The following is a 25,546-nucleotide window of genomic DNA, read 5'->3' as shown; positions in this document are numbered from 1 at the left end:
CATATAAGCAATGATATCAACAGTTAATAATTCATCTAGTTCATAAAATTCTTTAACCTCCTCCACACCAATAACAAAAAATGATGGTTTATCAAATAACCCTTCCTCAAACTCAATGGTTATAAAGTTTTCTCTGGATAAATGCTTTAGTGAATATTTGGATAACTCATCCATTGAAGCCTGAGAAAGGGTCATACTGTGAGTCTGAACATCCTATTACAATATTTAATGAAATATAAGCATTAAAACCAAATCAATCAATATAATTAACAAATTAATATTCAAATTATAAATAATATCATATTTCTTGGGTGGTAGCGGAGGATAGGATTGTTTCTTTACTTCCAACAAATGCTTCTCGTACGGGGACAATGCTATCAGCTAGCCTACCGACATAACCTGTTGCATTGTTGCCAACATAGACTCCAAAGCAGCGAGTCTTTGCTGTTGGTCATTAAGGCATTGCTCCTGGTCATTAATTTGTTGCAGTTGTTGCTCAATTATTGCTTCATATTGTGCATTTCTCATTCATAGGGTTTTTGGTTGTTTATCAAAAAACATTAATGGCAAGACAAATTTACTAACCTCATGAACCCGATCAGACCTTTCTTTAGCGCCTAATGCTAAAGACAAAAGATCTTCGCCATATTGGATTGTCAGTTCACCAGATTTAACTTTGGCAACATAATCATCTTGAAAGACAATAATAAGTTAGGTTGTACCAACAAATCTATACAAGCTAGTTTACACTCATGCATACAACCATAAAGCCAATCATGCATTATATCAAATATGTAGTTATACATACAATCTTTTTTGTCATTTCCTCAGTTACTTCATTTGTGAAGGATCCATTATTGCATAGATGTCCTTGTTTTCAGAAATCCTATCTAAAAACTTCTATGCCAGAGCTTGCTGATTCCTATTAAATTATTACAATAAAAGAATCAGAATGTATGAAATGAATGTTCATAAATATTCATTAACGAGTATAAAACAAGTATGTGAATACATACAAGCTCATACTTCACATTTGCATATCCCTTTCTTGCTATTTAATGGTGATATTATTGTTTGACCCGAATGTCTCATTGTTGTTATTTGATTTTCTACAAAATCAAAAAATTATGTCAATCACATATGAAGATCAAAGGCTATATTGCATAAAGACTTATAAACAAATTTTAACGAAAATGGGTTTGTGTATTGAGAAATCTTCTAAAAGATGATATTGAATAAAATTTATCCAATCTTCAACACTTATGACATCTGCATATGCTATAAGTGGAACAGTCAATACATCACCTTCACCAGCTAGCGGTAAAATATATTGGGTTATCAATCTGCTTTTAAAGTCTTTGAATATTTTTCTAGTAGATTGCAACACAATCTTTTTATAGTTAATTAGAAAGTCAAACTGTTCCTAAATAAGTTAACACAATTAGTATGAACACATTGAATTTCAATTAAATGATCATTTAACAAATTTTATAAAATAGTTGAATAAACATACCTCAACCAACTGCCATATATCACTTTTAGATCATCAGGAACTCATCGCCAATCGGTGTAGTAATTGAAATCTTACGACGGTCGATGGCTCTAATATGAGTAGCCATCTTGGCAGCTTTTTCAGACACATGTTGCCCACTTTGATTGAAGTCAACATGAATTTTTGTGTCAATCACTTTGATTTGTTTATTTGGGCCCTTTCCCTTTCTTTTTTGGCCTACACATCTGTCATGTGCATGTTCATTAGAAGAAGAGTGATGTTGTTCGGAGTCCATAATACCTGTAATCTTGATCATAATTATACGAATTACATAATATGATCATCTAAATTAAATATTATACGTAATTTAATACAACCACTACCATACTACGTACAGAAACATCATTCAGCAATGTGATCAAACATACCTTTCAGCAAACCACTCAAAAACACCATTCAGCATACGATTCAGTCCCTTAATTTCATACAAAGCCATTCAGCAAAACAATATCAGACAATAAGATTGAGCAAACCACTCAACATATGTATGATTCAGACCCCCAATATCATACAATACCATTTAGTATTACAATATCAGTCAACAAAGATCAGCAAACCATAAGATTTAATGCGTACTATATAGAAACAGCATACTTGCAATATGAATAGAATCTTGGATGACTATGCTTACGATGATGTTAATGAAAATATATAAACGCATATGTCAATATTAATGAACCAAAAAAATAAAAAATCTCTATCGAATATTGTAAATAATATAGTAAACTAAAAAAAAGAACTTACCGATAAAAACAGAGGTGCGCAATGTTGATTTGTTGAAGATCAGTGGTGATGATAGGGATAAAGAAACCAATGGTCTAATAGAAATGTGTTTAAGGGTTTGATTGAATAACGCAGCTTTTAATCATTCTGTGTACAACAGTCTGCAGATTTTGATATTCAAGGCAGGGAAATGAATATAAAATTAATTATTAAAGGCATTTTCATGGAACAATACCTTCAATAATCCCCTAAAAATTTTATTGAAGATTATTGAAGGTATTTTTTACAAAAAGACGCCTTTAATTTAGAAAAAAAAATTTTCAACTAACTTATTAAAGGCATTTATCCTCAAAAATACCTTTTAGAATTTTTCAAAAATGCTTTTTATAATTCAAAAAAATTCTAAAAGGCATTTTGAGTAGAAAAAAGCCTTCACTAATTATCTACAAAACCTAATAAGAATTATTAAAGGTATTTTTCTTGAATATACGCCTTCAATAACCATGTTAAAATTTGTGTGACGGTATATTGAAAGCAATTTATAGTAAAAACGCCTTTAATAATTCTCAAAATTTTTTGAGAAAAAATATTAAAGGCGTCTGTTATTAACAAATACCTTCAGTAATGGATTAACTAAGTTTAAAGTTATATTGAAGGCCTTTTTATGAATAAATGCCTTCTACAACCATCGTGGTATATTGAAAGCATTTTATAATAAAAGACGCCTTTAATAATTTTAAAAAATTTTTATGAAAATTATTGAAGGCATTGTTATCTGTAAACGCCTGCACTAATTATCTATAATATCTAATATAAATTATTAAAGGTGTTTTGCTTGAATATATGCTTTCAATAACCGTGTTAAAATTTATGTGATGGTATATTAAAGGCATTTTACAGTAGAATATGCCTTTAATAATTCTCAAAATTTTTAGAGAAAAAATATTGAAGGTGTCTGTTATTAACATACGCCTTTAGTAATGGATTACTAAGTTTAAAGGTATATTGAAAGTGTTTTTTTCGAATAAACGCCTTTTATAACCACCGTGGTATATTGAAGGCATTTTATAATAAAAGACACCTTTAATAAGTTCAAAAATTAAAAAAAAAAATTATTAAAGACGTTTTTCTTGAATATACACCTTCAATAACCGTGTTAAATTTTGTGTGGCGATATATTAAAGGTATTTTACAGTAGAAAACACTTTTAATAATGCCCAAAATATATGCATTTAATTACCGTTTTCCAATAAAATACTTAAAATAAAAGCACTTGAAAATTATTCAATGCGTTGGTACCTAAAATAAAATATAAGCATTTAATAATGGCATTTTTCTACAATAAACGCCTGTATTATTCGTCATAAAATTTGAGCATTGAAATAATGAAGGCGTTTTGCACTGGAACACGTCTTTTGCACATTGCTTCAAAAAATGAAACAAATTAGTCAATGCATTTTTCAACAGAAGACGCCTTTAATATACCCAAATGGTGAAGGCATTTTTTGTAGAAAATCGCCTTCACTGATATGAAGAGTTATTGAAGGCATATTATATAAAAATCACCTTCTATAAATACATAAAATTTTATATGAAGTATTGATGGTGATTTTTTATGGTCTAAACACCTTTAATAGTCCTAAACAATTCTACTATGATGCTGTTGCATGCACCTATAATATATTCAAAAAATATTTATGAGGGAATTATTGTAGGCATTTTTCTTAGTAAATGCCTTCCATAATCTTGTCCAATAAAAATTTTTCCAAACTTAGTGCATCTAATCACCAACTTCAAGCTTCATCTTCATTATTATACTATTTCTCTTTCTAGACCAAGTATAAATTACTTTCCCTTTCCTTCAGCTTTTAGTATTCGAGCATTGTCTTTTAAAACCCTAATTCAACTATTCATTACTTATTTACTTTAGCTTTTACTTCATTCGACCATTCCTTTAGCTTTTGCAATTCATAATTTTTTTTGTATAAATAATTTTCTCTAAAACCCATATTATTTCTCCTTATGTCAACCTTAACTACATATATTTTTAGGTACTGTCTACGTTAGCAACAGAGTTTTAACATTCAAGGGCTCTGATAGCTGATAAATTACTTCACAATAAGGAGTTTTCATTTTGTGTAAGTATTGGTCTTGTTTTATCCTTTGTTTAAAACATAGTAAACTTAAGAATTGTACATGTTCATTTTCATATTAATTATTTATATACATTTAGTCTGATAATATAGCAAGTACTAAATGGATAAGAGTTGGATACAAAAGTCAAGATTAAGTCAAGAGAACAGAGATGGAGTAGAAAATTTTCTTAATTTTGCATTTGAGAATACAAGTAAAGATAATATGATATTATGCCCATGTGTGAAATGTGCTAATATCGAGTGGCAAATGCGTTAATTTATTTTTGAACATTTAATTTATGTTGGATTTCTATCGAGATATGTTAATTGATATTTTCATGGAGAGTCTATACCGTCAAGGTCTTCCACTAGAGTTTCTTCAACTTCAAAAGCTCCCTAACAGCAACATGATCTTTTTATAGCACATGACATTCAAGGCATTTTGTGAGATACTTTTAACATTCATAACCAACATTTTCATAATCTTTCTCCCTAAAATAAAGGATTTAATCAGTCCAATGTTGAAATGCATGAATTTGGTAAACTTGGGATGGGTGTACATGACCAACAACTGAGATGAGAAGCATCAAAGCTTTATAGGTTGCTTGAGGATATGAATGAAAAACTTTTTAAGGGATCAAAACATTCAAGGTTATATTTCTGTGTTCATCTTTTTCACTCGAAATGGTTATGTGGATGGATGAAAAACTCTTTGACTTTATTATTATAGTTTATGAAAGAAATGTTTTCTTTTACAAAAATTCTTGAATCTTATAAGAAATCAAAATAGATGATAAAGGATTTAGGTCTTGGATATGAGAAAATTCATAGTTGTCCCAATGATTAAATGTTGTATTGGGAGGATAGAAAAAATCAAGAATCTTGTCATTTGTGTGATAGTTCTCGTTGGGTGGACAAAAACTTCGATGAAAGGTTGAATGATGATGGTGATGAGGTATGTGTAAAAAAGAAACTTGTTGAGTTTTTACGTTATTTTCCATTAATTCCAAGACTTCAACGACTTTTCATGTCTTCCAAAACTGCAGATTCAATGAGATGACATCATGAGAAGTGGACGGATGATGGATCATTGTGGCATCCTGTAGATTTTTTGCATGAAAATCATTTCATTCTAGGTTTTTAGACTTTGCATCTAATCCTCGAAATGTTATGCTTGGACTAGCATCTAATGGATTCAACCCGTTCGAAATGATGAGTACTTCTTATAGTACTTAACCAGTTGTATTGATTCCTTATAATTTACCACCATGGATTGCTATGAAGCAATAGTCATTTATAATGTCTATGATAATTTTCAGAGAAAAAGGTTTGCGTAATGATATAGACATCTATTTACAACATCTTAGTAAAGAGTTAAAGCAATTATGGGAAGGAGTTAAGACCTATGATGCATCAAAAGAAAAAAAACTTTAATATGTGTGTTACTTTGTTATAGACTATCAATGATTTTCTTGCTTATGCGAATTTATTTGGTTGGAGTATAAAAAATCGTTATGCTTGTCCATGTTGTGCTATATAGATACGTTTAACGTGGTTACTTAATGGTAGAAAGTTCTGTTATATGGGACATCATTGATGGTTAAATGATGATCATCGATTTAGATTCCAAAAATATCTTTTTGATGAACTGAAGAGTTGAGGAAAATGTCTTTACCTATTAGTGGGTCTAATATCTTATCAAAGTTAAAAGATATTATTTCACTTATGGAAAAATGACTCAATCAAGGAAAAGGGTAAGGGACATCTTTGAAGATGTATGGCCTCGTATTACGCAAGTTGGTGATAGTTATATAGAAGTTGGTGATTTTGATGTTCAAAGTGATGAAGAGGATGATGAAGCTGATGACCTCAATGAGTCTGAGTTGTGAAAAAAAGAATTATATTTTTTGAGTTGCCTTATTGGGAATATAATTTATTACGCCATAACCTTGATTTCATACACATAGAGAAGAATGTTTACGAAAATTTTATCGAGACAATTCTCAATATGAATAGAGGATCCAATGATGACTTAAAGAGTTAGCTTGACCTAGTTGATATAGAGATTTTCCCAAACCTTTATTCGAAGTTGCTTCCTAATGGTAAATATCGATTGCCTGTAGCTTTTTTTTGGGATTTGTAAAGTTGAAAAAAATGTGCTTTGCAAGATTTTAAAAAATGTCAAAGTTCTAGATGGCTATGCGTCAAATATATCAAGATGTGTGAATTTGAAAGAGCAAAAACTTTCTTCATTAAAGTCACATGATTATTACATTTTGATGCAAGAATTACTTCCAATTGCTTTATGTTCATCAATGTCAAAGCAAGTCACTTTTTGTGATAATTGAATTGAGTAACATATTTAAATCTCTATGTAAGAAATGTATGAATGTGGAAGAGCTTGACAAACTTCAAGATCGAGCCGCGATTACTTTATACCATTTAGAGAATATTTTCCCTCCAAACTTTTTTGCTATTATGATGCATTTTGTTATTCACTTTCCATATGAAGCAAAAGTCGATGGGCCGATTTATTATCGATGGATGTATCCTATTGAAAGATATTATTTGTTAATTGATTGATTACGCTTTTATTAATGATCAAGCCACTCAACTTAAAATAACATATGACTAATGTTTTATGCTATAGGTTTTTAGGAAGGTTAAAGTTTTACTGTTGCAACAAACGCTATTCGGAAGGTTCTGTTGTTGAAAGATATTTAGCATAAGAGTGTATGACATTTTGTTCTCATTATTTGACAGATGTTGAAATGAGATTTAATAGACCAATGAGAAATGTTGGTATGCAACATCCAGACTTTGCCTACAATTATCTTTTTCAAAGTTTTGGACAACCCATAGGCAAAGCTGAATTGATGGAGTTAAATAATAAATCTTGGGCACAAGCATATCGATATGTTATTTTTTTATCATGACTCAATTGAATCTTTTCGCACGTAAGTTTTGTAGCAAGAAAATTATTCATTACATTAAGCATAATTTATTGTCTTTTTTTTTTATTGTTAATACTTTATCATGATGCTTTATAATGAGTATAGAAATAATTTGAGAGATCCTGCACATTATCGACGATCAAACCCTCGAGAGCTTGATAAGTTGTTCATTAAAAACTTTTATGAATGGTTAGGAGCAACTGTAAGTAATGTCATACTTCCCATTATGAGAAATCTACATAGAATGCTTATGGTATAAATAATATTAATAACATATATATATTTATTTCACTTTTATAGGTTTGGAGTGGAAGGCTTGTTAGTAAAGAGGTGAAATGTCTTTCACACGGTTATGATATTACAAAATAAAATAAAAATAACATTCCGAAAAAAATAATTCTTGGTACTCTGCCTAGATATTGGAAAGTCACTAATAATTTTTTATAAATAGTGTTATTTCATTTTAAGGATTGTTGTGTTAAATTTTAAGCGAAAAAAATTATTTCAAATTCTGCCTAGATGTTGGAGAATTTCAAGATAATTCTTTAACTTAAAGATTTTCTCAATATTCCTAAATAAAAATTTTAGCAAAAATATTTTTTTAAATGAAGGAAATTGGTGTTAAATTTTAAATTAAAATCATTTTTATTCAACATCGAAAATAGCGCGTAATTAAATGGTATCAATTTATGGGCGTTGTGGGGGTGCTAATCCTTTCCCACACGTAACCGACTCCCGGACCCAACCTGATTTTTTGTAGACCAAAATTTATCTTTTTGATAAACTTTAAACCCGTTTTTATAGTTTTATTAAAAGGATAAACTTTTAGGTGGCCAATCACACCCTAACAAAGATTGGTGGCGACTCTCCCATTTTATTTTTCTCGATTTTTAAAATTTGTTTTACGTCTGACGGCCCTAAAACTGTTATGACAACTTGACGACTCCGCTGGAGATTAGTTTGAGAGTCAAGCCAAAATTTTAATTATGCGCTATTAACGATGGTTAGATTTAATTGATTTTATTTGATATTTAATTTAATTTCTTTTATTTTATTTTTTGAAAACATTCAAGTTAATAAATAAAATAAATTGTATGATAGTTATTAATTTATTTTGATTTTGTGGTTATGATTTATTCATGTTATTTTGATTAATACATTACCTTGCACACACTTTGCATATTCACTCGCATACATGAGCTCTATACCCGGGCTCTATCCTTTTTAAGAGGAAGTGAAGTAGCTACGCTCTCGTGAGGTGATAACCTCCGTATTTGCTAGCAAAACACTTCCACTCAGATTGAACCCTTTCTATTAATAACCCATAATGGGCGAGGATCGGGGAACCTTACTATTCTATAATGGATGATGATGTGAGGAATAGTCTAGGAACCTTTAGACATATAAATCCTAACCCAGCATATCGTGAGCCATATGAAGCCTCCCTAGGATAGAGCCATGCCACCTTTTTGAAAATTACCAAAAATTAGGACATTATACGTTATATTATTTTGTTGTATGGTTATTCTTACTTGTTTGTTTTGAATTCTCAAGTCATTTTATTTTTTTTATTTTATATATTCTTTGATTGTGTGCATTATATTTGAATATGTGGTATTTATTTTAGGTCAATCATTAAAAAAAAAAAAAAAAAGACAAAAGAACATTTTCAAAGATTAAGGATTTTTTTTAAATTCTTTGTTTATTGGTCAAATAAAGACTAATTTTCAAGCCTTATTTTTTTCTTTTTTCCTTCTCAAAATAAAAAAAAAAATTTGTATTTTATTTCATCCTTCGCATTTCATACATCATATATGTATCTCATCCCATGCGCATTATAATAGGATAATATGAGCATTCTATCCTATCCACATCAATAGATAATGCATGCATCTCATGTTATACACTTGTTGATAAATGATACATGCCTACTATACGCGTCTTAATAAATAATGCGAACATTCCATCTCATTACATGTTTAAAGGTAGTGTCAATTCATTAGGATGACATAACACAAGCATTGCATTTCATATAAAATATAATAAGCACTTGATAGGTTCATGCATTCCATACAAGTATGCTGCATTGGTCATAGGAATACATCTCATCATTCACATAAATATGTTATTGCATTTCATGCATATAGATTCATGAATAATAGGGTCGTATGGAACATACATTGCATTTCATATCCCACCATTCTTGCAACATAACATTGCATTTTTTTTTTTTTGCATACACATTCATAGTTGACAAAAATTTTTATTTGGGTCTTTGTACATATAAAAATTCATTGTCATAAGTATATATGCATTTCGTGACATTCTCATATTCATGTATTCATAAACATACTTTGTGTGTCTTTATTTTTGTGATATTCATTCAATAAGGGTAATAGTCTAGAATTTTTAGTCTAAGTTCTGAAATAAAATGTCTATCTTGGTGGGATTCAGAGTGATGAAAATGGGAGATCAATTGGAAGCAAGGATTAGTACTTTGGAGTTGAATCAAGAGGAATTATGGCTTGCACATCATGCATCATCTGTTTGAATTCATTATTTTTCATGCTAGTTAAAGACAAAAGATGATGATTGTGAATATGCTTTTGTTAAATCTTCAAGGCCAAAAGATTTTTGATAATAAAATTCATGTTGTGCATTTTTAACTTCTGATAATTAATAAAAGGTTGAAAGATAGCTATCCTAAAAAATGAGGTCAGTTCAGTCTGCACACTTATAGCACTCGAATCTGTACCAGAGTCATGGAAAATGAAGATGCAGATCAAATGGACATAGTAGAAAAGGCCCAAGAAGAGATCAATGAAATAGTTACGGGAATGCAATAAAACGTGAATAGACAACTGGCAGAATTAAAACAGATGATATTGGAATTGACAAAAGAAAAAGAAGTTGTTGAGATGCACAGGACAAGAGAGGAAACAACTATCGAGACACCATTGTATTCATCTGGATTCACATATGTTCAAGATCCCCATGTGTCACAAGCACCTCCAATAACTCATCAACCTTATATTGGCCATTTTGCCAAATTACCATCAGTTCAGACAAATGTCAATCCTGGGCATATTCCTCACGACTTCACTATTGTGCATAATGTGGATGATCATAAAAAATTGAAAAAATTGAAAAGGGTGCCAAATCCATAAGAAGATATAGTGATGAAAGATAAGTATGATCTGTTGGAAGAGAGATTGAAAGCAATTGAAAGCCATGATGTGTACAAGAATGTTAGCGCCAGTAAACTTAGTTTAATACTTGATCTTGTTATTCCATCAAAATTCAATACCCCAAATTTTGGAAAGTATAACGGAACTGGATGTCCTAAAATACATTTGGCTCCATACTGTCACAAAATGGTTGGGTATGCTGGTGATGAAAAGCTATTTATTCATGTCTTTCAAAAAAGTTTGACTGGGACAGCAGCTAATTGGTATCATAGTCTGACAAGCAGTCAAATTCATACTTAGAGAGATTTATCATGGGCGTTCTTGAAGCAATACCAATATATATTAGAGTTGGCTCCGGACCGATTAACCTTTCAAAATATGAGAAATAACCCTAATGAGAGCTACAAAGAATATGCTATTAGATGGAAGAATATGGTATCATAGGTACAACCACCTCTTATCAATAAAGAGTTGAATTTCCTATTTATGGATATCCTTCTTTCTTTATATTATGATAAGTTGATCAGCAATACTTCATCAGAGTTTACGAATTTATTGTTTGCTGTGGGTAGAATTGAGGATGGGATAAGAAGGGAAAGAATTATAGATACTGGTGATGAAAAAAAAAGAGATATTTTTGCAAAACAAGCCCAAAAAATAATTGTTAAAGGGCAAAATAAGAGAAATCCCACCATGATGCAGGAAGATCCAACGGATGATTATTCACAATGGCTACCATATTGTCCCCAACCAATATTTTTGATCGATGATTTTCCTCGACTATTTCATCTGTGTGCTCAAATTCTTTCACCACGAATAGAACCAAGGATCAACTTAAGCAATTCCAGAGTCATAAGAGAAAGAGAGCCAAAGTGTATCATTCACTGTCAATACCTTACGTTGAGCTCTTTACTTTACTGATAGAGAATCATATGATCTCTGTTGTTCCTGCAAGACCCAGAAAGCTTTCGTACCCGAAGTGGTATGATCCTAATGCTAAATGTGAATTTCATGATGGAGTTAAAGGGTATTTCATAGAAGATTGTACTGCCTTCAAGGATAAAGTTCAAGCTTTGATCGATATAGATGATGCAAAGTTTAAAGAGCTAGTTGGTAGTTTTGATGATTGATAGTAGTAAAGTTACAAGCTTGTGATGCTAAAGTTGAAACATCAAGGGAAAAACTTTTGTTTGTGTAACTTTGAATATCACCTCAAGACTATGATCTAGATAATAAATTCTTTTTGGTCAAGTCTTAAGGTTTGCATTGCATGAGTAAACATTATGTATCATAGTGTTTTATTTCGTGTAAGTTTCGATATATAGTTAGTTTTTCTAAAAAAAAAAAGAAGAAAGATGTTAGATATGAATAAAGCCCCATGTGGTTAAATACCGAGGCTAGAAAAATATCTTGAAAAAAAAAACAAAAAAAAAGAAAAAATAAAGTTTTGAGTCTAAGATGAATTGGCGATTACTATTAGAAAATTTTCAAATACCTAAATGCCAATTTGCTCATTCAGTTGACCCAATTTCATCAGTCATGACCCCTTGATAGCTTTGAATTCGAATTTGTGAACCTTATTTTCACTTGATATTGTTGGCAATATTCTTTTCTAAGGCAATGAACAAATGAAACAGCCATTAAAAAATGTGCGATTCTTAGAAAATCAAGTTTATATGACTTTTTTTTTTTAGAATTCAAATGCGATAGTTGAATATGATAAGATTATGCTGCAGTTCCAAAATTTTCAAATCCAAAATACACTTAAGCATACTACCATTTCAGTTTTTTATCCCAAAATTGACTCGATCCTTTGTCTTGAGGTATATTTATCAGAAAAGAAATACCTCATTACCTCTAAGGTAACTTGAGTTATGATCAACCCTTTTGTTCTCTTTTTGTGGAGTAACTTAGATCATTTGATACCTTAAACATGTTTACCCCACATAATCATTTTCTTATCCATTTCATATGACCCTTCTCTTGTAATTACTTTCATTATGGGTGGTTTGCTAAAATGGGACATCTTTCATGAAATGTGTTACTGGCAAAATGAATCTAGGTGTGAGCTATGGAGGCATAAAAAAAAGAGAAAAAAAAATTGGTTATGACATCATGCACTAAAAAAATTTGAGCAAATCCAAAAAGGTCATGACAAAGTCAAGGTTTTTTTTTTAAAAAAAAAAAGACAAAAAAAAACCAAAAAATTTTTTAAGATAAAAAACCTTTTTTCAAGTTCATTTTCTTAAAGAGTAGTCTTCAATTTAAGTGTTTATGCTTGAAGTGACAAATGGCCATCTTTCATTATCTCTTTACAAAAATAAAAATTTATCTCTTGTTAACCCTTTGAGCCTGATTAAATTCTTTCAAAATAAACCATGACTAAGGATCACCTTCCATATTGGGGGTAAAAAAAATGCGTTTGAAGGATAAGAATGAGAATGTCTAATGGAATCTCATGTGATAGGGGCACAAACCTAATATAAAAGTTCATAAAAGTTTTGAATCCACTCAGTGAAAGGATGTAAAAAAAAAAAGAAAAGAAGAAGAAAAAAAAATGAATTGGTGGAAAGCATAAAATAGAATATACCTTAGAATGTATCCTTCTAATGAAAAATGATCCTTAGTTTCAAATACCCTTAAATACTTGTTTTGGGCCTTTTTATCTTTTTCTTTGGCAACCATGAACCTTAACCTACATTACAACCTTTGAAAAGTCCATATTGAATCAGGCATGAAAGCTTAAACTTGAAGAGTTTCTCTTGAAAAAATGAACATAAATTTTTTGAGTTTTTCTTTTTGAAAATTTTTTTTCCTCTTTTGGATTAGATTTGAATTCTCAAGTGCATGGTGTGTAAAAAAGAAAAGAAATAAAAAATAGAAATAAAAGTGGCTCTAGGGTGAAAACCCTCAAAAGGGCAGCCTAGAGCCAACCCTGAAAGGTTACTCATGATGCTAAGTATGGTGGATGCTAAACAAAAGTAAAGCCAAACCTTTTTGAAAGACCTGAAATATCAAAGCCATAGAAATCTGAGATGGGTTGATTATTCCCAAATAACCCTTTAAAATCTCAAGCTCTTACACTTGATCTTGACATATATCAAAATGTCACATTTGGAGACTAAGAAAAATGTTGAATATGTTTGATTTTCAAGGAATTCATACTTTTAGAAAAGCTTGTGTTTCATTTGTGAGCTTGCATGCCTCTTTCACTCCATTCAAGGATTGGAACCTTTTGAATCAACATCGCTATCTACAGAACTATTACATCTATTTGGAAAGAAAATCCTTACCTTTTTCATTTTTGATAGGGATCGCCAAATTCTAAAAAAAAAAAAACTTTAAGCCCAGTTTATCTGGCCATTAATAAAGCTTTAAGTCCAGTTTATCTGGCCATCAATGAAGCTTTAAGCCTAGTTTATCTGGCCTCAAATGAAGCTTTAAGCCCAGTTTATCTGGCCATCAATGAAGCTTTAAGCCCAGTTTATTTGGCCTCAAATGAAGTTTTAAGCCCAGTTTATCTGGCCTCAAATGAAATTTTAAGCCTAGTTTATCTGGCCATTAATGAAGCTTTAAGCCCAGTTTATCTGACCTTAAATGAAGATTTAAACCCAGTTTATCTGGTCATTAATGAAGATTTAAGCACAGTTTATCTGACCATTAATGAAGATTTAAGCCCAATTTATTTGGCCTCAAATGAAGATTTAAGCCTAGTTTATTTAGCCATTAATGAAGCTTTAAGCCTAGTTTATCTGGCCATTAATGAAGCTTTAAGACCAGTTTATCTGGCCATTAATGAAGCTTTAAGCCCAGTTTATCTGGCCATCAATGAAGCTTTAAGCCTAGTTTATCTGACAGCAAATGAAGTTTTAAGCCCAGTTTATCTAGCCTCAAATGAAGTTTTAAGCTAAGTTTATCTGGTCTCAAATAAAGATTTAAGCCTAATTTATCTGATCATCAATGATATTTAAGCCTAATTTATCTAGCCTCAAATGAGGTTTTAAGCCCAATTTAGCTGGCTTTCAATAAAATTTAAGCCTAGTTTATTTGGTCCCAAAGGAAGTTTTAGAGTTTCAAAGTTCTATCCAGAATAAAAATTCTCGATGCATAACCTTTTGAAAGATCTTGTATTTGCATTACTTGTATCATGAGAAAGATATTTAACCTACAAAAAAAAAAAAAGATATTCAAATTTGCATCGCTAATTTGTGCATCATAAAAGGGATATTTGCATTTGCATCACTTACATCTGTACCACAAGAAAGATATTCGCATTTGCATCACTTGTATTTGCACTTGCACAAGATATTTGTATTCACACCATAAGAAAATTCGTATTTGCACTACCATGGCATCCGCATCCTAAAAAAAGGTATTTGTAGGAGCATTTACATGAAAAGAACATTGTCATTGTCAAATATAGTTGCATCAAGCATTCGCATTCTTGCATTTGCATTGAGATTTGTATTTTTATCAACATTTTCATTAGCATTATTTGATCAAGATGGACATTTGTATCATTAATTGCATTCATTAACTCTGATTGGGGAAAAGCCATTTTCAAAAAAATTTTAAAATTTTTAAAGTTTCATTGCCTCTAATTATGAGGAGCATTCAAAGATTTTGAGATTTGTAAGACCTCTTGGCATGATCTCTAAAAGCCTTTACGCACGACTTTCAAGATTAAAAGATTTTCAAATTTTAAAGTTTCATTACCTCTGATTATGAGAAGCATTTAAAGATTTTGAGATTTGTAAGACCTTCGGGCATGATTTCTAAGACCTCTGGGCATAAATTCGATTCGTGGTGTTATCTCGATCGATTCTTTATCTTTTGACTTGTGGTGTTATCCCAATCGATTCTGTAAGATCTCTGGCTATAAATTCGATTTGTGGTGTTATTCCAATCGATTCTTTATCTTTTGACTTGTGGTGTTATCCCAATCGATTCTGTAAGACCTCCGAGTATGATTCTGTAAGACCTCCGGGCATAAATTCGATTCACGGTGTTATCCCGATCGATTCTTTATCTTTTAACTTGTGGTGTTATCCCAATCGATTTTGTAAGACCTCCGGGTATAATTCTGTAAGACCTTCGGGCATAAATTTGATTCGTGGTGTTATCCTGAATGATTTTTTATTTTTTAACTTGCGGTATTACCTCAATCGATTCTGTAAGACCTCCGGGTATAATTTATAAGACCTCCGGACATAAATTCGATTCGTGATATTATCTCGATCGATTCATTATTTTTTGACTTGCAGTGTCATCCCAATCATTTTGTGATTTAAAAACAAATCACGATTTACTTTCGGACAAAATCGTTGTTTTTATCTTTGTCCTATTCCTGATTCTTAGTAATGTGCAAAGAAAGACAACTATAGATACTGATTTTATCTGGGTCTACTGTTTTAATAATAATAATAATAATAATAATAATAATCATCATCATCATCATCATCATCATCACCATCATCATCATCATCATCATAATTTAAAATAAAATAAAATAATTATTAATTATATAAAAAAATAAAAAAAAACAAAAAAATAGAAAAACAGAATGTAGGGTGGCTGACGCTGCTGCCACCCCCGACCAACCACCCTACAGCCCCCTGACGCCCCATGACTAGCTCCCTTTCAACCCACCTACAGCCACCTAGATCCCTCTAATTAAAGCCCTTTAAAATCTCCAACCATTTTCCCTTCAAACTCTCTGGAACGTTTGCTGAAAAAAAGAAGAATACCCATTCATCCTACCCCTACGAAACCTTGAAGCTCAGATAGTTCTTCACCTCCAGACACACCGAGAAATCCTAACCCCAATCAACCCCTCACCCATCAAAACACCACACCAAACCCAAACAGAAATGTAAAAACAGAAACAAAAAAAACAAAGACAAACAGTCCTCCCCGTGGGGAGGAACCTCAGCACCGAGTTCCCTGCAAGAACAAAAAAAATCAGATCAACCTTTGTTTTACAAAAAAAAAAAAAACAGTAAACCCAGAAAAGTTTAAACCCCGATCTACGTTGATCGGGGCTTGTTCTCCTGAAAAAGACCTCGGATCTGAAGTCAGGAGGCCGAGAGGAGCATCGCGATGACTTTTTAAAGCTTTTTCGATCACCGACGACCACCGTCGACGACGGTTGATGTGGTGTTCCGACGGTCGGACGACGAGAAGGCCGGAGTTTTCCCCCAGAGCTCTCTCTCTTTCTCTCTCCCTTTTTTTTTTTGAAACGCAGAAAGAATAAACAAAAAAAAAATTTTTAGTTATATATAAAAAACAAAGAACCAAAATGACGTCGTTTCGCCCTAGGATGATCCACGCGTTGATCCGGATCTGACCCGAGATCCGCATAACCTAACCCGTGGACCCGCTTTTCCAACGGCTGTTGATCGGTCCAATTGAACCGGACCGAACCGTAGACCATTCAATCGAATCGCGCGTCGAACCGACCCATTTTCGGTCCATCCGAACCGGTCGTTGACCGGACCATTGACCAGTCCGATTCAAGTAAAAAAAATTTTTTTTTTTTAATTTTCTAATTTTTTTATATTATTAATTTTGTTATTTTAAATATGTTTTTATATTTATGCATGATAAATTTCTAAATTTGTTAAAATAAATGTTTGATTGTTTTAATAACAATAAAATTGAAAACAAGTAATAATTAAAAATATATATTAAAAATACTAAAAAATATATTATTATTATTTTTTCTACCTAAATGTTGGAAGGAATAAAAAATATTTTTCTAAAAAATAATTTCGCCTAGATATTGGGGAATTATTATGAATAAATTTTCATTAAAAAAAAACACATAAGAAATTTTTAATTAGTTTTCAAAAATTATAAAAAAATTGAACCTGCTCCGAAAGTTTGCCCAGATTATGAAGATTTTTAGAGACGTTCGCATTTTACTTAAACCTGAAACACTAATTTTTAATTTTCAAAATCCTAAGTTTTTAAAACCCCTAAAAATCCAACATCCCTTAAATCCAAACCCCCTAAAAATCCAAAGCCCCTTAAATCCAATCCCCATAAAATCTGAAACCCCTAAAATCCAAAACCTCTAAAAATTCAAAACTCCTTAAATCCAAAGTCCTAAAAATCCTAAGGACACGTGTGAAAATTCTACTTGAAGCAATTTGTTTTCGAATATCGCCTAGATGATGAGGTATTTAGGAAATTTTACTTCGTTAAGTCTTTTCACATGATTTCATAATTGGCATTAATAATAAGATTAATAAATAAAAAGTATAATAGTAAATTGGGAACTTAAATATAAATAGTCGCAACTAAGCTCTGCCTAGATGTTAGAGAGTTAGGATGGTCTCATTATACTTAAGAATCCAACTTTTAAATTACATTTCATTTTACATAACATTCATTGACATACACACATTAGCATGTTATTATTAGTATTTATTTGTACTATTATGTCTTTAATTTTTATTTGTACTACTTTTAAAAAAAAATTATGATATTACAAAATAAAATAAAAATAACATTCCGAAAAAAATAATTCTTAGTACTCTGCCTAGATGTTGGAGAGTCACCAATAATTTTTTTATAAATAGTATTATTTCATTTTAAGGATTGTTGTGTTAAATCTTAAGCGAAAAGAGTTATTTCAGATTCTGTCTAGATGTTGGAGAATTTCAAGATAATTTTTTAACTTAAAGATTTTCTCAATATTCCTAAATAAAAATTTTAGTAAAAATATTTTTTTTAAATGAAAGGAATTGGTGTTCAATTTCAAATTAAAATCATTTTTATCCAACATCGAAAATAGCGCGTAATTAAATTATACCAATTTATGGGCGTTGTAGGGGTGGTAATCCTTCCGCACACGTAACCGACTCCCGGACCCAACCTGATTTTTCGTAGACCGAAATTTATCTTTTTGATAAACTTTAAACCCGTTTTTATAGTTTTATTAAAATGATAAACTTTTGGGTAACCAATGACACCCTAACAAAGATTGGTGGCGACTCCCCCCTTTTATTTTTCTCGATTTTTAAAACTTGTTTTAAGTCTGATGGCCCCAAAACCTTTACGACAATAAGTAATTACAATAAAGTTTAATCATTTTTTAATGATATTAGAGCGATTTTATGGTTCATTCTAAAGGTGAATCATCTTGGAGTAACCAATATTTGCTTATTCTCGTTGTTGGTTTATTCTTATTTTTAACTTTATTTTTGCTTCCGCGCTTCAATTTTTTTTAGGTTTCTCTTTCTATTTTCAAGATTCATCTTTTATATTAGTACTCATAATTTTTCAAATCTCTATTTCATTTTTTTTTCAAGAACTTAATAGCAAATATTCAACGAGAAAATGTACAAACAATTTCAATTATCATCGATGAAAATAACTACAATAGGTGGACTATGACTATTCATAATTATCTAAAAAGAATGAAATTATAGCTCGTATACTTTATAGTTACTTATCCAGATATTGTCGATGTTGTTCATCTAGTTAGTCAATTTCTATCTACTCTTCGATCTACTTATTTTGTTGCAGTATTTTAGATCCTATGATATGTTAAGGATATTATGTTCTATGGTTTGAATTTTTTCCCTAATTCCTCTTTGGACTTGCATTATTATTGTGATGTTGATTGCTCAAGAGATCCTACTAATTGTTGTTATACCACAAGCTACTATTTCTTTCTTAGTTCTTTTTCTAGTTTTCGACGAAATTAAAAACAAACTATGGTATCTTGCTCTTGCACTGAAGTTGAGTATCGAGCTCTTGCAGATGCCACATTAGAACTTCTATGATTATGATGACTACTTTAAGATATAGATGTTTCTTATCACTCTAATACTCTTATATTTTGTGATAATCAAAGTCAAATAGCTCACAATTATGTTTTTCATGAGCGTACTAAAATATATTGAAATTGATTGTCACTTCATTCATCACTACTACTTGCTCAAACTCTTCAAATTATTTATGTTACCAATTCTAATAAAAAAATAGATATCTTCACTAAATCACATCTATTTGATCAATTTCTTGTCCAAAATTTTAAACTGAAGTTGACCTCTACATTATCATCTTGAGTTTGTGAAAAGTGTCAATGATAATATAATAATATTCAGATAATAATCTAGATTGATGATATTATTATAATAATAATTTAGTAATATTTTATATTAATTTAATATTAATTTAGAGAATATTAATATTGATTTAGTTGATTATAAGAATTTATTTAATTATTATTTTTTTATTTTATAATGTTTTACCTCTATATAAATAAACTTATACTTCATTATAATACACAAATCATTACAATAAAATTTCATTTTTTTTTTTTTTCGTAAAGTTGATCCGCCTTCTTTTCATTTTTATGGATCTTCTTTTTGACAAAGAAGATTTTCTTTACCAAAATAATTATCGGCTTACAGCTGCCGATGAAATGGTATAAATATTATATTAAAAGAAATATAAAAATGATATTTAGAATTTTAATAAAAATTATATTTTAAATTTAGATATGATTAAGCTCACAAGACAATTGGATAAGAAATATTGCGGGTAGGACGAATCCCCAACTATAAAAGAAAGTCCACAAAAGTGGCGAGCAAAAGACGCATTCTCATATGGGCCCATTTGAAAAGAAGGATAGAAAAATGAAATTTAGAATTATGAAACAATAAATGTTGTGAATATGAAATATAATCACTAATTAAACAATCATACTCTTTTTGACTATATTTTTATTTTTCTTTTTTAATGTCTCAAATATATATTTTTAAAACCTAAAATCTTTTATATATTTTAAAGCTATCTTCATAATTTTTTAATTTTTGATATTAAAAATTATGAAATTTTAATATTAAATACATCAAAATTAAAATCTTTTTTCTTAACTTTATAAAAGTCAAAAAGACCCAAACAATTTAAAATGGAGTAAATTTTTTTTTATATTTAATTATTATAATTTAGAATCTAATATTACTTATCATATATTATATAAAAAGTTATAATGACAAATTAGCGCAATAGAGATTAAAAAACAGTTTTTTTATTCGAAGTAATCTGAAATTAAAATTTTAAGACTCTGACAACATTACACGGACTGTCGGCAAGACAATTATTTTACTGGCAACCTAAAACAATTCCAGCTAGCACAAACTGCCGCCGACTGCAAAGTAAATAAGTAGCAATATAAAGTGGTTCTTACAGACAGATATCCAATACCCAACATGAATGAAACATAAACTAATAAAACTAAAAAGACACCCATCATGCATAATCATGTTCTGGAGATTCGCATGATAGTTTCAATGTTAAACCTGACTTATCCAAAACCTGACTTATCCAACTTATGTTGAATAAGCTTTTTCAATCGTTCTACCATTGCAGGTGTGAGATAATTGATCCAATCTCCCGGTTTTGCTTTCCTGAACAAGGTGTTGTGTTGAATCCCTGAAATGTGTGTGCCATTCTTGTTCACGTCCAATTCTTTCAAGCTCCCAAAGCTACAAATTTTTGCTATTTCTTCAATACTACATGTTTCTTTTCCTCCTCTGAAAAGGAAACCCCAAGAACATGGCCAACTTTTTTAGATGAGAAATGATGTTTTCGTGAACATCTTCGTATTGTAAAAATAGTATTTTGTTTCTTGGCTTGCCTTCCAATACCCTAATACATGATCAAAAAATGGTCCAAACCCATCGATTTATTGGCATAACATGTCAAAAGCTTCATCTAGTGATGATGGCTCTACGTTTTCGGGTCGAAACTGGTCAGTGAAAAACCAAAGCGAGACGAATGTATCCATCGGATTTCTACATATGTAGACAATTTTAGAGTTAGAATCTTTAATGGAAGGTGGCAAAGAAGCATTGGGAATGTGGGTGGAGAGAAGTCTCGGTTGATAAACACAACTATTTTCAAGATTAGGACAAGGGTTGTTCAAGTAAAGATCATATTCAAAGGAACGAACAAGTTGGTGAGGGCCTAAACTGAGCAAGGGGCTTTGCTCCATTGCAAATTGGTTGCGATTCACAATTGAGAAACTCAAAGCCTTGAGCCAAGTAGTGCCGCATTTTGGCAAACTTGTGACAAAAATTTCAGTATCAAGTGCTTGGAAATGTCTCTGTAAAGAAATCACAGCTTTAAATACAGGAGATGGGCACCAAAATCCTTGATAGAAATAAAGATTACGTCTGTATCAGCTTTTTTCTTCAGGAAGGGTTTGCATCAATTCTTGGAATTCATCCTCCCAATTCACCTCATGATCTTCATCTTGGGGTGTGGGAACAATATTAATGTCTTTGGCGATTTCTGTTGCATCCATAATGAAACCTGCAGTATTAATTTTGAAAGAATAAGGGATAGAAAATTAGAAATGGACTCTAAACTAGTTCTTTAAGAAACTTATAGAAGTTGGTTTCCTAGTATTATTCTATTTCAATTTGATTTTTGTTCCCTCATCTTTGTTTTTTTAGTTTGTCATATTTCAATGTTGTGTCCTATGGAATAAAGACTTGTAGGGTGTCCGAGAAGCATTAAATGTATATGTAAGAATTTTTTTTTTTCTCTTACCAAAGAAAAAAAATCATATATAACATATAAGACCCATCTTCGAGTGGGTGAAATGTCAACACAATTGCTTGACACATAGTTATCATACAAACATTGAATTATGTGATATTCTATTATCAGAAAAAAATTTTAAAGATCAATTTTATGATATTTTATGTAATATGAGACTTGGAAGTTGGAGAATGCTAGTGATCCATTTGTAGTGGCAGTAAGTGCAGCAGTCAAGGCGATGGATTTTGCTTACGAGATGGGCTTCCAAGCTATGATATTTGAAGGAGATGCATTTTGTATTGTGAAGAAGCTACAATCATGGCAACCAGACCTATCACCTATTGGCGATCTTATAGATGAAGCAAGAGATAAGAGCAGAAGTTTTCACACTCCTTCATTCATGCACACAAACAGAACAGGCAACGTTGCATAACATCAGTTAGCTAGGCACGGGCTAGGGATTGATTAAGACATGTATTGGGCAGAGGATTTTCCTTCATTTCTCCATGGTTTTGTGTCTGAAAACTCAAATGGTTCCTTTAATGAATGATTAAGAATTTTTATCTTTAAAAAAAAATTGATTAGGGAAAATAAGAGCTCTAATTGTTCATGTGAATGTGAATGAAATAAATTTGACTTTTTTATCAATAATATTTAATACACAGATTATAATTTATTTTTTAGAATCCAATAAAAAATTGTATTTGTATGCAAAAATTAAAAATATTTTTGTATAAATTAAAATTTTAATTATAATTTTTCATGAAAAAATATATAATTTTATTTTTTGGCCAGATATGATTTTATTATTAAATAACTAGTTTTTATTATATTTTAATTTTAAAACATATTATAATTTTAAATATTTTAATAACAAATTAAAATTACATAAACTTAAATAAATGAAGGAATTAATGAATTGAATATCAGGTATTAATCGAATCTAATCTGATATGATTAAACTCACAATCACCTCTTTATACAAACTAATAAAACTATATATAAAACAACTGTAAAATTTGCTACACAAAGCAATTTATTTTGCTGGTAAGCGTATATAAGACAATTCTAATACAAACTACAACAGAGACAACAAAAACGTAAATACGTGAAAATAAAAGAGTTTTTTTTTGTTTTTTTACTCACAAAGAGAGTAAATGGCTTGCAGATATCAAGCATCGAACATAGATCAATTCGGAAAAGATATACAAAGTAAAACCCAGAAATTTCTGGCCGCTTAATAAAAAAGATCAACATTAACTAAGCTGAAAGACGCCCATCATGCACAAGCATCCTTTGGAGATTGGGAAGATAATTTAAATGTTAAACCTGACTTGTCGAAATTCTCTTGGATAAGCTTCTCCAAACGATCTACCATTGCAGGTGTGAGATAATTGCTCCAATCTCCCACTTCTGCTTTCCTGAACAAGGTGTTGTGTGGAAACCCGAAAGTGTTTACATCATTCTTGTTCACAGCCAATTCTTTCAAGTTCGCAAAGCTACAAGTTTTTGCAATTTCTTCAACCACTCCATGTTTCTCTTCCTCCTCTGTGAAAGGAAACCCCAAGAACATGGCCAACTTTTTTAGCTGGGAAATGATGTCTTCTTTCAGATTTTCATACTTTAAAAACAATATTTTGTTGGGATTCTCTTGGCTTGCCTTCCAATACCCTGACACATGATCAAAAAATGGTCCCCAACCATATGTTCCACGGCAGAACAACTCGAAGGCTTCATCTAGTGAAAAAGGCTCTGAATTTTCAGCTCGAAGCTTTTCAGTGAAAAACCAGAGAGAGATGAACATATCCATCGGATTCCTACATATGTAGACGATCTTAGAGTTGGAATCTTTGATGGAGGGTGGCAAAGAAGGATAAGGCACGTGGGTGGAGAAAAGTCTTGGTGGATAAAGAGAGCTATTTTCCAGATCCGGAGAAGGGTTCTTCAAGTAAAGATCATACTCAAAGAATCGAATAAGTTGGTGAGGGCCTGACCTGAACAAGGGATTTTCTTCCCTGGCGAATTGATTGCGGTTCACAACTGAGAAAGTCAAGGCCTTCAGCCAAGTAGTGCCACATTTCGGAAAACTTATGACAATAATATCAGTATCAAGTGCTTGGAAATGTTTCTGGAAAGAAATCACAGCTTTAAATACAGGAGATGGGCACCAAAATCCTTGATAAAAACAAATATCACGTCCGTACCAGCTTTTTTCTTTAGGAAGGGTTTGCATCAATTCTTGGAATTCATCCTCCCAGTTCACCTCATGATCTTCATCTTGGGGTGTGGGAACAATATTAATGTCTTTGGCGATTTCTGTTGCATCCATAATGAAATCTGCAGTATTAATTTTGAGAGAACAAGGGATAGAAAATTAGAAATGGACACTCTAAACTATTTTCTTTAAGAAATTTACAGAAGTTGGTTTCCTAGTATTATTCTATTTCAATTTGATTTTTGTTCCCTCATCTTTGTTTTTTAATTTGTCTTATTTCAATGTTGTAGCCTATGGAATAAAGACATGTAGGGTGTCCCAGAAGCATCAAATGTATATTTAAGAATTTTATTATTTTTTTTCTCTTACCAAAAAAAAATCATATATAACATATAAGACCCATCTCCGAGTGGGTGAAATGTCAACATAATTGCTTCATCTAATGTACTGTAAAAATGGTCCAAATGTGATTTAATTGCCTGCTCGGCCCTGTTTCCCTCTTTGTTGACATGCATGCTGTCCTATGACGTGAACCTCTCTAGTCTACTTTCTACCGTCTCTATAAGGGTGTCAACATAGGACAGGTTCTTGTTACCCTTCCTCTTTACTTGGAAAATAATCTCCCTTGCGTCACCCTCCATTTCAATCTGATTACCCCATTTCTGCTGCCAGCTTTACTGCTTCCACCATAGCCAGTGCTTTAATCATCCCATGGTCACAGATGCCTGCACACTGTTTGCCCATTGCTCTAAGGACGCCACCTTCTGACCCACGGGCCACAACTCCTATTCCTCCAACTCCTTACTGTACGTCCAGGGGCCCATCCAAATTAAACGTTTATACATATGAAAAAAAAATTAAACGTGCCAAAACTAAACTCAGAACCAAAAAGAGAAGAAAGCATTGAAAGTTTAATTAAAAAAAGGGGAAAACCTTTTTAGTATAATAACAATTTTTAGATTTAAATAATTAAAATTTTTAATAATATAATTACGTGATAATTTGAATAAAAAAAAAACTTGTTTTAACGTTGAGTAACGATTTTCTACAACTTTTTTTCAAATTTTTGAATGTTTAGAAACTTTATTAGGGAAAAAAAAAAGAGCTCTAATTGTTCATGTAAATGTGAATGAAATAGGTTTGATTCATTTATCAATTATATTTAATACACATATTATAATTTATTTTTTAGAAGCCAATAAAAAATTGTATTCGTA

General features: G+C 31.1%; 2 pseudogenes across 1 annotated transcript; both read right to left on the bottom strand.

The window, feature by feature from the left end:
- Positions 1-20,599: 20,599 nt before the first annotated feature.
- LOC111294673 (cytosolic sulfotransferase 15 pseudogene) lies at positions 20,600-22,150 on the bottom strand (annotated as a pseudogene).
- A 1,073-nt stretch (positions 22,151-23,223) lies between these two features.
- On the bottom strand, positions 23,224-24,568 carry LOC111295163 (cytosolic sulfotransferase 15 pseudogene; annotated as a pseudogene). Its single transcript, XR_016327218.1, has one exon. The product of XR_016327218.1 is annotated as a cytosolic sulfotransferase 15 pseudogene (transcript).
- Positions 24,569-25,546: the final 978 nt, after the last annotated feature.

The sequence above is a fragment of the Durio zibethinus genome, chromosome 14, assembly GCF_047325235.1.
Source record: "Durio zibethinus cultivar Kanyao isolate XHJ-2024 chromosome 14, ASM4732523v1, whole genome shotgun sequence".
Taxonomy (NCBI): domain Eukaryota; kingdom Viridiplantae; phylum Streptophyta; class Magnoliopsida; order Malvales; family Malvaceae; genus Durio; species Durio zibethinus.
This window is presented reverse-complemented; position numbering and strand designations above follow the sequence as displayed.